The following is a 16,769-nucleotide window of genomic DNA, read 5'->3' on the forward strand; positions in this document are numbered from 1 at the left end:
TAGGCTTATTTTGGAATAATTAAATCAGCCTTCACTGAAACCCCATCAGTTTCTAATCTTTTGTTCATGCTATTTTCCAACTTTGAATGTTTCTTCCTCTCTTTTGCACACACACACACACACACACACACATAGACACAAACACTAAACACACACTCACACTATCTTTTCCCAGCAACTTCAATTTATCCTTCTTGTGTCATCTTCCAAAAGTTCTCCTGTCCTACTCAGAAAAGTTATTTGCCTCTTTTCACGACACTTTCTACTTCATTTTAATAAAAAAGTGCTTGGGTTTCCTGGAAGATTGGAAGGTCTGAAAAAAAAATTCTCTATTACACATTATTTATCCTTTTTTTTTTTCCCTCAAGTGACTAGAATATATGCTCAATATATATATTTGTTGACTAATTTTTCTGGTTTATAAAAGTATTCGGTTTCTGAAACTGAAGGTTGTATCATGAAATATATTAAAAGCTTAGCTTTTTAGATTGAAATAATTCTAGCCAATAATTCCACATCTCATACAAAATAAAAATAATATATTTGGGGATATATATACAAGAACCAACTTTTTATGAGAGAAAAAGGAGATAGAGTAATTTAAATTTCTAAATTCATACCTAACTTTTCTTTTCAAACCATTTTTTTAAGAAATAATATAAATATCTGTTTTCACTGAAGAACTATCAAGGAATACAGGAAAAATAAAAATTGTGCATAATTTTGTGAAATTTTATTTATCAATAAAATTTAAATATATATCCATGTGCACAGTATTTCATATAATGTCACACAAAATAATTTACCTAGACATGGCCCCTCTCTCCTGGATTTTTATAATATTAAGCATAGAACAGACTGCCACAGAGTATAATTAAATATAAACCAAAGCATTAAAAGTGTACATTCAGTCATTTATTGCATTTATATAATATGTTTACTGACATATAGCAATAATGATTAATCTCAGGGTTAACTCTTCAATATATCTCTTATTCAACTATGTAAAAGAAAAATTAATAATCTATAAAATGCTCAGACCCTCTAGAGTAAGTATGAGAAAGTCATAGGCTGTGCCCCGCCATTGCAGATGGCTTACTCTAATAACATTTATCTCTGTTAATAACCCTTATTCTGGGAAAGACCCCCCAGTTTAGATACTTATGTGTAATTAATGGAGGGACAAAAGTTTCTTTTGAGCCCACAGGATTTCAAATGCCTTCAGCTCCAAATAATCCACATTCCAACATGGCATATATTCTAGGGAGGGTGACTCCTGCCCTGAACTCCTTCACTTAGATATAAATTAAAATGGAGGATCAGTTTCAAATAGCTAAGATTCCAATGTTTAACTTTGAGAGCTTAAAATGTTATATAAGTGTTAATATGGGCATTGAAAACTTGAAAAAGTTTTCTATATTCTACATAGTAGGATTTGACAGTGTGCTTTTTTAAAAAAATTGTGTTTTGCATAGTTATTTTTTCTCAGTTAATATTCAAAGAAAGTTTTCTTTAAAATTTCATGGGAGATGTCACCTATAATTTTCTAATATCTTCAGATCAAGACAGTCTTTGAATTTCTGTACTGGATTTAATTGACAACACATTTCACATAATACAAATCTAAATTATTATTCAACAATGATAAAGCTGGATTGAAGGCCATAATTAACAATGGCCATATGAAAGAAACATTTGAGGATTTAGTAACAGTACAAACATATTAAAACATAGTGTTCTTTTGGATTTTATAAACAACTTTGATGTAACAAAATTTCTTTCTATAACACATTTTGATTGATGTTTTTCATGAAAAGAAAGTAAGGGCTTTTTCTCCTAGGACAATTTAAGATATTTGACTTCCTTCACTTAATTTTGTTCACCTTCAAAATACTTTCATTAATGTAGTAAGTTGATTGCAAGTCTTAGTTATTTTCAGTTTACAATATTATGCATCCCATTTGATATAAATAAAAATATCTCCATTTTAAATTAGTTAAAATCTAGGGCTATTTGTTAAGAAGTCAATTTGTAGCACCACAGGACTGTGTGGCTTTAGATTACTTTGTCATACAAAGACAAGTTAAGACAAGTTAGTACCCCCTCCATCTCTGGTACTCTGTAATTTTGGGTTAATAAATATTCCTCAGTACTTTATTTTTAATTAATAGATTTTGGTTTTTTTAGAGCAGTTTTAGGTTTACATGATGGAAAGTACAGAGAGTTTTCATGCGCTCCCTCACCACCTACCTCCCACACAGTTTTCTGTTTGATGTATTTGTTAAAATAAATGAGATGATATTGATATACTATTATTAAGGTGTAATTTACATTAGAATTTACTCTTTTAGTGTGCATTCAATGAGTTTTGACAAATGTATAATAATGTATCCACCATTATAGTATCCTACACAATAGTAGTTTTACTACCTTAAAAGTCCTCTATGTTCCAGGGTTCATCACTACTCACCCAGCCCCTATAACCTCTGTTTTTACTGTCTTCATGGTTTTACCTTCTTCAGAATGCCATATAATTGGAATTATACAATATGCAGCATTTATAAACTGATTACTTTCATCGAGAAATATACATTTAAGATTCCTCCATGTTGTTTTGTGAATTGACAACTCATTTTTTTGTTACCTCTGTTCCATGTGACTATGCCACAGTCTGCTCACCTATTGAAGTATACCTTGATTGCTTCCAAATTTTGGCCGTTATGAATAAGGCTGCTATAAAACATTCATGTGTAGACTTTTGTTTGGACATAAATTTTCAACACACTGGGATAGTAAATACCAAAGAGTACAATTTCTGGGTCATATAGCAAGAGGAAATTTAGCTTTGTAAGGAACTGCCAACGTATTTTCCAAAGTGGCTGCACTACTTTATAGCCCTACCAGCAATGAATGAGAGAGTTCCAGTCACTTTACAAGCTCAATAGCATTTGGTGTTGGGTTGTAAATTTTAGTCATTCTAGTAGCTGCATCCTGGTATCTTGTTTAAATTTGCAATTCCCTAATGATATCTGATGTCGAACATCATTTCCTATGTGTATTTGCTTTATGAATATATTATCTGATGAGGTGTTTTTTCAGATCTGTGCTCCATTAGTTTTAATTGGGTTGTTTTGTTAATGTTGAATTTTAAGAATTATTTATAGATTTTGGATATCAATCCTGAATGAGATATGTAGTTTGCAAATATTTTTCCCTCCAGTCTGATGCTTGTCTTTTTTCATTCTCCATATTTATAAGGATATATTGTTTTTATTTAAGTTTAATTATGGAAGGAATTTTTTTAAGGTAAGATACTATTACTATTGACCATATCATTTACAGTTTAGAGAGACAGCTGGCTTCACTATGGAAGCAAATTTGTTATATGAGGATCAAATTTAAATCTCAAGTTAGTATGTGTATGATGAATCAGGAATATAACATATCTTGTTGTTGGTTTGATGTACATCTTAGGAAAATTTTGATCCCCTTTCCAAAAATAATGCACACATACAGATGCTTATATATCATGTCAGATGGTTCATAGTCCTCCTGGGCCATGGATCAACACTTAAGAATATTTTCCCCATGTGATGGCCCATATAATGACAGAACATCAGGAATAAAATATGAAAAAAAATGCCTGTCATGCATGTACAAGAAGAATTCAGCTGGAATTGTCTGGATTGTTTGTTTTGACATCATGTAGAAAAAAATCCTATTTTTACTCTAAGGGTTTTAAATTGATTAAAATATTTATTCTGTGAAAAAGGCTGACCCTTTTTTTTTTCTTTTTTTTTAAATTTTTTTATTTTTTATAAACATATATTTTTATCCCCAGGGGTACAGGTCTGTGAATTGCCAGGTTTACACACTTCACAGCACTCACCAAAGCACATACACTCCAATGTCCATAACCCCACCCCCCTTCTCGAATAGCCAAAGGAATATTGAAAAAGAAAGCCAAAGTTGGTGGCATCACAATTCCGGACTTCAAGCTCTATTACAAAGCTGTCATCATCAAGACAGCATGGTATTGGCACAAAAACAGACACATAGATCAATGGAACAGAATAGAGAGCCCAGAAATAGACCCTCAACTCTATGGTCAACTAATCTTCGACAAAGCAGGAAAGAATGTCCAATGGAAAAAAGACAGCCTCTTCAATAAATGGTGCTGGGGAAAATTGGAGAGCCACATGCAGAAAAATGAAATTGGACCATTTTCTTACACCACACACAAAAATAGACTCAAAATGGGTGAAGGACCTCAATGTGAGAAAGGAATCCATCAAAATCCTTGAGGAGAACACAGGCAGCAACCTCTTTGACCTCAGCTGCAGCAACATCTTCCTAGGAACATCGCCAAAGGCAAGGGAAGCAAGGGCAAAAATGAACTATTGGGATTTTATCAAGATCAAAAGCTTTTGCACAGCAAAGGAAATAGTTAACAAAATCAAAAGACAACTGACAGAATGGGAGAAGATATTTGCAAACGACATATCAGATAAAGGCTGACCCTTTTATTATTCACTCTGTGCTTGAGCATAGTCATGTCATTTTGGTTTGTCATAGGGAGATCTGATTTAATAGAAATGAGGTAATCAGTATCAAATTGCTTTTATGAAAAGTAGATACGTATTAAAAATATGAAAAGGTCTTCCATAGATAATAGAAAAGTTTCTACTGACTTAATTATATAGTCCAAATAAAGATGTGCATTGTTTTGAAAATATCTTTTAAGATTCTTGTGCATAATTAAACAATAAGAAATGACAGCTAAAGATGATGCAAATGAAGATTAAATGTGTAGTTTATAAACTAGCTATCACAGTCTGGCTAGTGTGGTAGGATTTTCCATTTTTATTTTCTCTTTAAACTTTTTTATTAGGGGTATTTTAGACATCTAATAAAGTAGAAAAATAGTATAATGAAACTTCTTTTACTTACCAATTCATCTCCACACTTCCTTTATATACACCCCCTCCAAAACCATTTCTCATTGTTCCCATTTTTTTTAAAGATTTTATTTATTTATTTATTTGACAGAGAGAGATCACAAGTAGGCAGAGAAGCAGGCAGAGAGAGAGGAGAAAGCAGGCTCCCTGCCGAGCAGAGAGCTTAATGGGGGCTCGATCCCAGAACCCTGGGATCATGACCTGAGCTAAAGGCAGAGGCTTTAACTCACTGAGCCACCCAGGCGCCCCTCATTGTTCTCATTTTAGCCCTAGATTATTTTGAAACAAATTCTAGATATCTCTTTTCTTCTAAATATTTTGGGATATACACTAAAGACAGTTTGATGTTCCCTTTTTAAACATACAGCAATTCTTTCCAATTTTGATTATTATTAAACACCCAGTGTTCATAATTCCCTGAATGATAAATTTTTTAAGCTTCCTGTTCTTTTCAGTTCATGAAGTCATAAAGATATGGTTTTCTGCTTTCTGAGAGCTCCCTTCTTTTATCTGAACCTCGCCTTTTCATTTCATCTGTTGTTCCTGTCTTGTTCAATTTGGATTCCACTTTAACGTTTCTTCTTAGTGCAGGCTTTATCCTTGAATGATGCTTAGGTCTGTTGTAGTCTTACACTGATCATACTCCAAGAAATCTCCCTGTGGTCCCCAGATACTCCCTGTGAATTTTGGTCTAACTTCTGGTGATGTTAGACTTTTCTGGAGTATATGACAATAATTTGTAGCCTCTCTGGACCCAGGGTCTATAAAAAGTTTCCTTTATCATTCTTCATTTCTCTATCTCAGCTTTTAGTACCATGAGATTCTTCCCAGTTGTGGTGATTTGTCCTTCCTCACTCATTATGAGGTTTTGTGGGATATATTCTTATGAAACATATTAGGCTAATTACTATAGCAAGTTATTTGTGGCTTTAAACAATATAAATTAATATTTTAAAGTTCCCAAGTTCCTTTTGCTATATAGGGTAACTTCCATCAGTTCCAGGAATTAGGACATGAGTACCTTTGGGAACCATTATTCACTTTGCCATGAGAAATTTCCTAGTAGCTCTCACCCATGAATTTTTGCATTTTGTATCTTAATTTATACTTTGTAATTTTTATGATAAACTTGATTAGGTGCAAATACATTCTGATCCACATCTTCCCTATATCTTGTTCCTTTCCTATTTATGTAACAGAAATTGTTTAGAATCCTGGGATAAATTACTCCTATTTTTGACAAATGAAGTATTTACTTAGTTTAGTTCTGCAATAACTGGAGAAAAAATGCTTCAGAAACATACATAATTTATCCATAAAGAGACAATTTATAGAATATTTTTTAAATAAATATGTTTCAGGAACTCCTAGCTTGAAAGGGAAAATTTAATTTATTTCATGCACATTTATAAATACCAAGGTAAATCTAAAAGCATTATGCATCAATAAATACTAATAATAATAATAGTAAAAATAATTGTTTAGTTTCTATTTTCTCAACCTCAGTATAATATTAACTTTAGGTTAATATCATCCCAATGACTGAGGCTGATAAAACTTACTTTTACATTGTTAATAATATCCATTTTTTTCTAGACATCTGTAGACAATATCATTTGTCTCAGTGCTGCAAAATAATTTCAATAGACATTTTTAACACCTCCCCAAATTCTACCGTGTTATGTAGGAAATGCCAAAATTTTAGTGTTTAATATTTAATAGCCCAACTGACCAAGGTACAAGTTGTGAAGGTGTGAAGTTACCATGTTCAAGAAACTTGGTGAAGGGAGGGCTGTAAACTATGTAATATATGATAAGAAGAATGCACACATTATAACAGAAAACTTGTTTACACATAGTAGTAGCAAAAAGCCCTTCAGGTATTTGGCTTGTAAAAACAATATTCCAGATTTCAGGGTAAATTTGCAGACTTCATCTCTTTTTTGTAGGACAGCCATCTTGTTTTTATCCCTCCAGTTCTTCCATCCCACCCTGTGTCAGGAAGTTTACAATGTTGTTTATTATAGGTCACCAATGAGAATACTCATGTCATCAATTCTTCCAATGATCTGGTCAGAAATGGTCTGAAATTTATCTTGCATCTTTTGCAAAAGTGTCTGCACCACTGAGGTGAAATCCTGCATAGTCCTTACCACCTCCTTCCCATTTTGGTGGTAATGTCTCAGACCTTCTCAAACCTAGCAAGGACAGATGCCAGTCACAAGACTGTGGGGTGTATGGGAGATGTAGTTCAGGTCCCGCACAGAAATGATCTGGAGGTTTCATGCTTCCCTTTCATGGTTGTTGCTATTTGTTTGTTTGTTTTGTTTTTAATAATCATGGTTTTTTATCTGTTATTCACTTCCTGTCTCCACCATTAGGCATCATCTTCATCAGGAAACACCTTGTCCATCATGTTCTTTGCTCCATTTCCAGGGTCTAATGAGCATATACTTATCAATGAATGAGTGAATGAAGTGAGCAAAAGAAGGAATTGAGAAGTAACACCAAAACCATTCTATAATGATCGTAATATTGCACTCATTCCATAAATGTAAGGAATTCCCATGCCTGACCCACAGTGTGGAAAACAAGTGAAGACAGTGGTGGGGGGATGAAGCTGGAAGATATCCTTACTTATTTTTTTTCCCAGATTAATTATTTCCCCTATTACAAACTTACTGCAAAATTATAGGAAACAAACTATTTTGGCCTTCGAACTTTGGGTTCTAAAATAAATTCTAAGACCATTTCACTATTTCGAGTAAAGTAATTTGTTTAATATGTTGCTTAATAGAAAGTCACAAAGATTTACTATGTCTTCTAAAAGCTTAGTGGTTTAAGCTCTTACATTTATGTCTATCAACCATTCTGATGGGTCATTATAAATGATCTGGTGTAAGGGTTCAACTTCATTCCTTTACATAGGAATATCCAGTTTTTCCAGCACTACTGGTTCGAGACCCTTCTTCACCTATTGAATTGTCCTGGCATTCTTGCTGAAAATCAAAAAGTTATAAAAATAAGTTATAAAAATAAAAAAAATTTATAAAAAAGTTGTAAAAATAAAAAATAAAAAATATTAAAAAATAAAAAAGTTATAAGAATAAAAATAATATAAAAATAAATAAAATTTAAAAATAAGTTATAAAAATAAAAATAAAAAGTTATAAAAATAATAAAAATAAAAAATATAAAAATAAGCATTATTTTTGGACTTTCAATTCTATTTCATCAATATGTATTTCTTATCTATATGCCAATACAATACTGTCTTAGTACTACAGCTTTGTATTATTTTGAAATTATGAAATGTGCATTCTTTGACTTTTTATTTCAAAAGTGTTTGGCTCTTTGGGGGTCTCTTGGATTTCCATGTGAATTTTAGGACTATCTTGTCAATTTCCACAAAATAGTCACCTAACATTTTGATAGGAATAATGTTGAGTCTAATGTCTTTCTATCTGTGAATAGGTAGTGTCTTTCCATTTTGTTGTCTTTAATTTCTTTAAACAGTGTTTCATATTTTTCCATGTAGTCTTCCACTTCTTTTGTTAACTTTATCCCTAAGTTACTTTATTCTTTTATGTGCTATTTAAATGGAAGTGTTTAATTAATTTCATTTTCAGATTGTTTTTCACAAGTGTATAGAAATATAATTTACTGTGTATATTAATATTATATCTTGAAAAATTGCTCAGCTCATTTAATATTTCCAAAGTTGTGCATGTGTGTTTGCAGGTATGTGCATGTGTGTGTATATGTAAATTTCTTAGAATTTTCTATGTACAGGATTATGTCATCTGCAAATAGAAATAGTTACACTTCTTCATTTCTAAGTCACAAACCTTTATTTACTTATTTATTTATTTATTTTGCCTAATTGCCCTGGCTAGACCATTTAGTGAAACACTGGACAGAAATTGTGAGAGCAGACATCTGATTTTAGTAGGAAATCATCCAAACTTTTATGATTAAATATGACATTCGGCTATGGAATTCTAGTAAATAACCTTCATCAAGTTGAGGAATTTTTTTTTTTTTGTCCCAGTTTGTGTTTTTATCATGTAAGGATACTGAATTCTGTCAAATGCTTTTGCTGCCTCTATTGAGATGACCATGTCATTTTTTTGTCCTTTATTATATCAGTATGGTATATTATATCAGGTGATTTTCCAATATTAAAGCAACCTTGAATTCCTGGGCTAAAGCTCACATGGCTATAGTGTATATATTTTTTTATATGTTGCTGTTTTTGGCTTGCTAAAATTGTTAACAATTTTTCTGTCTATAGACATATCAGTCTGTAGTTTTGTATTTTTGTGTGTGATGTCACTATCTTGTTTAAATAGAAAGTAATAGTGACCTCATGGAATGGGTTGGAAGTACTCCCCTCTCCTAATTTTGGAAGAGCTTTTGAAGGGGTGTACTAATTTTTTCTTAAACATTTGGTAGAATTTACCAATGAAGTCATCTTGACCCAGAATTTTCCTTGTTGGATTTTTTTCTCTAAGAGGGAAAGGGGTACATGAGAGCTGGGAGGAGAAAGACAGAGGGAGAGTGATATTAAGAATCCCAAGCAGACTCCTTGTTCAGCACAGAGCCCAATATGGGGCTCAATCTCACAACCCTAAGATTATGACCTGAGCAGAAATCAAGAGTTGGACGCTCAAAGAACTGAGACCCCCAGGTGTCCCTCTTTGTGGGCATTTTTTAAAATTGCAAGTTAAATATGTGTCCTAGTTATAGATCTACTGGATATTCTATTTCTTTTTGAATCAGTTTTAGTAGTAATGTCTTTCTATGAGTGTGTCCACTTTTACAGACTAAAACCATACCTTAAAACAAATATCAGAATAAAGTAAGTCAAATGAATTATTTGGTTTCCTAGTGCATGTAAAGTTGTATTTACACTATACTATAGTCTATTAGGTATGTAATAGCAATATATTTACAAAAATGTACATATCTTAATTTTAAGATATTTTATTGTTAAAAGAAAGTAAGCATTTTCTGAACTTTTAGGAGTCATAATCACTGACCACAGATCACCATAAAAAATAAAATGTAATGGGAAAGTCTGAAATACTGCAAGAATTATCAAAAGGTGCCACAGTGACACAAACTGAGCAAATGCTGTTAGGAAAGTGAGACAGAAAGTTCTGTGAAGTGTTTCCACAAACCTTCCATTTGTAGAAAATTCATTATCTGTGAAATGCAAAAAAAAGCAAAGTGCAATTAAATGAAGTATTTGTGTATCTAATTTCTTTGCATACAATTTTCATAGTATCCTCTTATCATTATTGATGTCATGGAAATAAAAAGGAATATATCACCTCTTTGATTCCTGATTTAAGTATTTGATATCTTTTTCTTTTCTGTTAACTATTTTTTTCAGTACTATGAGTTTTCTACTGATTATTTCTTTTAATGAAGATGCAATTCTCTTTATTGATGGCATTAAAATAACTAACACCACTTAGCACTGGCACTAACCCACATGAATTATATAGGCCATAGCACTGAGCAATCGTTTAGAGTTTCCTTGCTATGCCAGATGTTAATCTTCTGTTTCTAAACCATGGAGATTCTCAGAAGAGATTGGGAAGGAATCCAGGCACTTGGAGAAGACGTTAGTACCATCTGGTACAAAAGTATTTCAATATTGTAATGACTGGTACAGCTGTATTTGCACTCACCTACTAAATAGCAGCCTTATTTATAATTCTCAAAACTGCATCTTGATGCAGCTTTCTTTTTGGTGTGAGTTTTGGAATTACATAGTAGTAATGCTCATATAACTCTATGAATATAATAAACTACAACTGGATCTTATACTTTTAAAAGGGAGGATACTATGGTATATAAATTATACCTCAACTAGGTTACCATAAAATCTGTTAAGATAATAAATCAATACACTTTACATAGATTTCATATTGAGAATATTGATCTATAATTTGTATGAATTTAGAACATTCTAGTTTGAATGGTGATCTATAATTATTAGGTTTACAATTAGATTGATCTGTTTCTCAAAAAGGCAAAGTCAAGAACAATTAAAAAATTAAATATTATTTTAAATGTTTCAAAACTCTTTTTGCAAAATTCTAGTATATGAATGTGCTTTTAAAATGTACACTATGCGATTGGTTTGACTCCATAAAAACTGTAGAGATGTTGGCAATAAATCATGCTTAAGAAGCTCTAAGGTGTCTTCCAAAACTGTGAATGATTTACTTGTAAAAGGATGACATTTAACTATGCACCTTTCAAGGGTCCCTTGAGGAAGATGAAACATTGTGTTCTTTGTTGATCTTACTTGGTACCCCTGTGCAGATTAGTGAAAAATTATTATCTTTCTTGACTTAAAGAGCTATTTCTTATGTTAATGGTAAAGTGAAAGTAACATACTTCATATGGGATATAAAAAATGTTAACCTTTTTTTTACCCTCAAGGAATTATAGTCAGTCATAAACTCAGTAAAAAGGATGAGATCATTACTTAGTTTGAGACCATTTCAAGATGAAGGAAGACATGAAAACTTGCATATGTCAAGATTTTTTGAAAAGTTAACATTAAATTACACACTTTTTAAAAAGTATCTGTTAAGAAGTCAATTTAAGCGAATCAAGTAAAATGCATAAAAGCTGAATAATTTCCCATATTTGTCCTGGTGAGTAGAAACAAAAAAATCACAAAAATATTTAAATTATAATACCATTATATTGAAAGGCATGACATATATATGACTTGGCTATTAATTAAAATAAATGATAAATTGTAGGTGAATATCTAAATTTGAAGCTTTAAATAAATTCAGTCTACACAGAATCCAAGTTAATTCTAAGTTATCAGATGATAACTAGGTACCATAAATTAATAATTTGAACACCTGGGTGACTCAGTCATTAACCAACTACCTTCAGTTTAGGTCATGATCTCAGAGTCCTGGGATCTACCCTGGCATTGAGCTCCCTGCTCTGGGGGAAGCCTGCTTCTCCCTCTCCCACTCCCCCTGCTGTGTTCCCTCTCTTTCTGTGTCCTTCTCTGTCAAATAAATAAGCAAAATCTTTTTTAAAAATAATCAATTAATAATTTACCACTCTTTTATTAATAACAATAAATGAGATTATTACATTAATGATGTTTCCCTTTTTCCTGTATATCATAAAACAGAATTCCTTAGAATCAGTATTATCTTTATCATCATCTTTGTCATTAGCATTACTCATGTTTTTAAATTCCTGTATGCATAGTTATATGTGATTTACTGTATTATCATCTGATAAAATCCATAAAACCTTCTATGGTGGTTTGTCTCTTCACCATTTAACTTCCTTTAAAATAAGTTTCTTTCTTATTTAAAAATCAATCAGTCTGGAAAAGAAAACCCAAAACTCTGGAGTTAAATTCCAGCTCTCTCTGTCTCTAACTTAATGGCATGGACAATCAGCTCATCATTTAAAAATGCATGTATAACACTACCTATTTTGTAGATTTCCTTCAGTCCATAAACTGTGACTACTATATTTCTTGTTTCCAACAAAAAACCTTCCAACATATTGACTCCTGCTAAATTGTCACATAACTTATTGTATAAATATAAACCTCTATAGTGCCATAGACAAAACTAAGTCTGAAACAAAATTAACAAAGGTATTTTGTTCATAAACCTGCAGGAAGAGAAGCTACCTAAGTCACCTTTGTTTCAGCAGCACTTTAAGGTGTTAGATGGGGAAATCTGATGTCTTTCTGTTTTACATTCCTTGGTAGCTGATCTGCTCTTACTATCTGGAAGCATTTAGAGTTTTCTTGACATCTTCACTGTTAGTCTCTATTTCTCTATAATGTATACAGCTATAGATATTATACTTATCTCCCATGTTGGGTATTCCATGGGCTTTTCCATATGAAGAGGTGTTTCTTCATTCCTAAAATTTGGAGATGTTATATTCATTTTCAAAAGACTGTCTGATCTCTGTTTTGATGTTTCTTTCTTGCTCAAATTCTTGTTATCCAGATATTAGCATTTCAACTTCAAACCTTTTTATCATTTAGGTTTCATTTTATATTTTCTCTCCTCTTGCCTTTTGGAGGTTATTTCAATTTGATCTTCTCACTTAACTAATGTGTTTTTTGAATGGATACAAGCAGCCTAATATCCTATTTACTACATTATATATTTTATTTGTTATATTTTTCATAAGGAGTATTTCCATTTCCTTCTTTCTAGCTGTTTTTCTTCTGATACGGCTAGGAGTTGCCTTTATGTCTTCCAATAATTCCGATGCAGCTCTCAGTGTGGTTTGGTGTGTCTTTTTAAATTTGTCTTGTATTCTTCAGATGCCTAATTATTCTGATTAATTCATGGTCCACTGAAGTTATTGATTTTTCTCCTTATTAAAATGTGTTGGTTAAAACTGTTGAGCCTCAATCTGCGGGCACTTCAGTGACCTTATGTGGAAGCGAGAAATCCACATAGGTGGAGAATTCCAGCACTCATGCTTGTTACAACACCATGGGTGATTACTCTCATCAGGGATTCACATTTATCCCTGTATGGAGAAATATCAATGCGAGAAGGTAGATTTGATTTGTCGATTTGAATCTACAAATGCAGTAAATGAAGAGAAGAAAGAAATGGAAGATTGAATATCCAAATGTAATGACTACCATAGAGAAACACAAAGGAAGAGAAGTGTCTGGATTTAAAAATGTGCCTTGTATCTCTCCTGTCAATATTGCTTCTGCCTGTAGTGACACCCCCCCAGCAAATAGACACACCAATTCAAAATAGTCTTCCATTCCCCCCACAAGTTTTCCAAGTTTGTTAATGTTCTTGGTGGTGGCTATTTCGTGGTAGTTCCTGAATTCATGTTCCTATACCCTTCCCACGTTCTTTCTGAGCTAATTTGGAGAAGTTATCCAGCAGCTCTTATTTTTTACACATCTGTGAGGAAACTAAATTATAATTTACCTTTATATTTTCAGCTTTATGTAAATACAGAGGATGTGTAGGTACTTAATACTTTCTAAACTAACTGAAGGTTATATGGATATCAATTTTTTATGATAAATATGTTAAGTATTAAGGTATTGCATTAATAATTAATAATATTAGATTTAAAAAAACCTTCTTAGTAACAAAAAATCCTTTGATAATCTTAAAAACATTTGTAGCTTTAAAAACATATAGAATGGTCACTTGGTCATCTGGGAAACTTTTAAGGGCCAATCTCCAGTCTAAGTCAGTTTTATATGTTAATGCACACATTTCTTTGGTGATATAGAGAATGTAAGAAAACTTTTCTCTTTATATATAGGGAAAATGCAAAATAGCATATAGATACCTTATTAAAACAGAATTTAAGAGTCTTTCCTATTGAAATTGACAATGATTATAAATGATGACCCCAAAAACTGAACAAAATCAATGAGCAATGCATTTTAAGATTACCTACAAGCAAGATGAAGTTTTTTATTGTATAAATAAATGTGTACAAGTGCATAATTTATGGACATATTTTTAAATGATTTTTGTCTAACGTGCAACTATAGTATTATACAGTTTTCCTTTGTAAAATAAATAATTTTTGTTAATAGCCTATTATTAGAATAAAATATTACTCTGATTATTAAGTTACTGTGGATAATACAAGCTATAGTTTAAAGACAGAAAAACTTATGGAATATAAGATATAAAATCACAAATTGAATGTTACAATAGTTGTGCTAATAGCAATACAATATAACAAGTGTAGAATTCTGCTCAAAGGGAATTTAGCTTATTTTAAAATGTATCTGCCATTTTCTGTGATATCACATAGTCAGGTTAGCTTATATTATATGAAAAGGATCACTTCATACATTCCCCAGAAGCATTATGCTGGCAAAATACTTCATTCTCTATGACAATTCTCTTTGATAACAAAGTGATATTTGGGGTACACAACTGTATAAAATATTGTTTCATTTTAGAACTTCAGAACAACTGCTGTGAAACATCCAACTTAATAAGCAAACAATGCTTATGTAAATTGTAAAACCCTGTTCAGGAACAGGAACAGGGACAGGTAAGTCGGAGAAGTAGAAGCTTACATCTCATTTCTGCATTACACAAAATAATTAGTCTCCAACATTGCTTAACTAAGTGAACATGTAGATAAAATAATTTTTAGCACTCATAATTTATGTTTGATGAGATGAATAAATTCTAATAGTTCAAAAATGACTCTGGAAACAATACAGAAACCTGTTAAAGATGTAGAAGCGAAGCACTACAGGCCATATCTCATTTGTTAGAAATTCTTTTCTGCCCTTTTGTGGTTCGTGTTCTTAGTATTAAGCTCTTCTGGTAGGGCTTTCTTTCAGAACTAACAAATGAAATTCCAGGGCTTAGGCTTGAGAAAGCTGCTAGGGTAAAAAGAAAAATCAGAAAGATAAAAAAAAGAGAAAATGTTTCCTTCTCCTTTATGGCGGTGGAAATGCAGACAATATTCTGCATCAAGGAGCTGGTTTTGATAAAGCGATGAACTGAAAATATTAACAAATGCATCAATCTTAATCACCTTTTAAAGGTGAATGGTTGTATGAATATGTATAATCCTCTTCAGGTTAGTGTTTAATAAATGCGTATTTTAAGGCAAATGTTTCACAGAGTTTGTTATTATGTCCGCCAAAATATAATCTTTAATCCCTAAATGTCTGTGCTTCTCTTTGCTTGTCTTCCTTAACTAATAGTTGTCATGTTAATAATGTTCAGAATTCCTTTTGTATTTTTATCAACATTTAAATATTTGTCAATCCCTTTATAAAAGCAGAGAAGAAACTAGATTTGCCATCCTTTTCCTCTATGAATGAAACCATAAACTATGACTTTCATAGATTCCTTACTAATACAAAGAATTTAAAGGTCTTTCATATTTAAATTAACAAAATAAAAAATTCCATATGAATGTGGCCCCAGAACGTGGACAAAATCATTGAATAGTGCTTTAGTTGTTGACTATTTGTTGTTGACTGCCATGCCCTTTACAACAGTATTTAGATTTTCTTTGAGGTGCAGATTTTCTTTCTTGTAACCACAGCAGCTAAAATATACACTCTCTTAAGCATGGGCCCAACCTATTCAGTCCACCACTTTATCTTCAGACAGTAGGTATCACAGTTCCTGAAACACAGAATTCATGTACCAAATATTTATTGGAAAAAAATGGATCATGTAATGGATAAATAATGATTTCATTAAGGATTTGGGTTTGAAATTGTATTCCATACTATGTCGCATATATAGAAAACATGGAATGTTTAAAATAGATAAGGTACTCATCAGGGTTCTGTTGGCAAATTAGGTTTGAAAACAAACTTAGAAAAAATGTTTTGGAGAGCCTTGACTTCCAAACTAAATTAGTTTTGAACTTTGGTATATAAGAGCAAAATACTTCAATTTCTGGTTTCGAAAACTGTACCTTCTAAGTAATATAGAAAAATCAGGGACTAGGGGTAGGAAGCTCCATTAAAATGGCAATTAAAATTTAAATGTATCGGGGGCTCCTGGGTGGCTCAGTCAGCCAGGGGCCTTGAGATCACACTGGTGGGGCTCCCTGCTCAATGGCGAGTCAGCTTCTCTCTTTCTCCCTTGCCTCTTCCCCTCCTCCTGCTTTCATGTGCTTATGCGTGTGCGCTCGCTCTCTCTCTCAAATAAATAAAATCTTTAAAAAAATTTAAATGTATTGAATACATTCTTTTTTTTTTTTTTCAAGATTTTATTTATTTACTTGTCAGAGTGGGGGAAGGAGCAGGCAGAG

This window comes from Neovison vison, chromosome 1 (assembly GCF_020171115.1).
Source record: "Neovison vison isolate M4711 chromosome 1, ASM_NN_V1, whole genome shotgun sequence".
NCBI classification, from domain to species: Eukaryota; Metazoa; Chordata; class Mammalia; order Carnivora; family Mustelidae; genus Neogale; species Neogale vison.